Genomic DNA, 1,494 nt, shown 5'->3' with positions numbered 1-1,494 from the left:
CACTCCAGTCTGGGCGACAAAGTGAGACTCCAACTCAAAAAAAAAAAAAAAAAAAGAAATGAAATGAGGTGAAAAATGTAATACCTTAACAGTGCTCCCCGAATTTCTTTTAGGGAAGGAACAGTCTTTATTAGGGGAAATAAGCCTGTTACGGGTAGAAAGTGAGATCTTCAGAGCTTGAGTGTTGGCAGGAACCCAAGCAATGAAGAGATAAGGTTAAGATGTCACTTTCTGCCTGGAAAACCAAAGGAATTTGTGTTTTCTCCAGCAAGGGTAGAACAGAGGAAGGAGAGGAGAGGAGAGTTAGTGATTTGGAAAGAGGCTAGGCCCCAAGGGATGAAGGGTCAGATAGAAAACCTCAGTGGGAACAGCAGAAAGGACTTTAAAGAACTTCTAATGAGCAGTTGAAACCAGTTTCCACGCATCATGTGACCCTGCCCCAGGGCCTGGAGCATCCTAATGTCCTTCGGACTCATGAATGTTCTGTGTGGGAGGAGGTGTGGGCAGTGCTCTGGAATGGCTAAGTTTCATCTTCAGATTTCTGAACCATGCTACAGCAACAGCCTGGTGAGAGCAGAAGCCCAGAGGCAGAGATATGTAGGAGAATGTAAATCCCCAGAAATCTGCAGAAATCTTGGGGGGGGATTTGACTTTTACAGTCCATTTTTACTTCAATCTCAAAGGGCAAGGGGGTTGACATCTAAATTGCACAAGTAATGCACATTCATTTTTAAAAGTAGGAAAAAAAAGAGAAGCAAAAGGAAGAAAAATATCACCCGAAGTTCCACCATCCAGGTAGCTGAGGGTGTTGCCTAAGGAGTGCGGGTGAGAAAGGAGAGGTAATCTTCTATGATAGTGGTGAGGAGGGAGTGACCCATTGGTCAAATTACTGAGAGTCAAGTATTGTTCATAACCAGATGAAAGCTAATTCTTTCCACCGGACTGCCTCCCAGCTGCTAGGTACCTTTTTATGGTATAGCTTAAGGAACAGTTTGGGATGACAAGATACCTAAAGACCTGGCTTAAGAAGTGAGAACAGAACAGAATTTTCTACAACAGTAGGAAGAATGCTCTCCAGTTGAGTGGCCAAGTATATTAGATAAGCACATGAGAAGAAAGGTAAGAAGTTCAAGAACATACATTTTCAGTTGCAGAAGGCCCTTGAGGAAGGAAAACCCTTTTGTGAAAACAACAGGCAGCATGGTCTTCTCCAATGGACCAAGCACTGGATTAAGAGTCTGATGGCCATGCTCTAGCCTCAGCATTGCTTCTCGCTGCAAGCCACACACCCTCTCTGGGCCTAAGTTTCTTTACTGGGAGATGAGGAGGTTGTACAACATGACCTCCAAATTCCCTTCCAGCTTTAAATTCCCTTTTGTGATACTCGCTGGACTTGTTTTACGGGCGCTCCGGGGCTACCCGCCCGCCCGGCTCCTCCCTCAGTTGCCGCGCCCGCGTGCCGCACCAGAGGGCGCTGCAGGCGGGCCCCCGGCA

Source organism: Carlito syrichta, unplaced genomic scaffold, assembly GCF_000164805.1.
Source record: "Carlito syrichta isolate Samal-C Ts95f unplaced genomic scaffold, Tarsius_syrichta-2.0.1 Scaffold303696, whole genome shotgun sequence".
NCBI classification, from domain to species: domain Eukaryota; kingdom Metazoa; phylum Chordata; class Mammalia; order Primates; family Tarsiidae; genus Carlito; species Carlito syrichta.
This window is presented reverse-complemented; position numbering follows the sequence as displayed.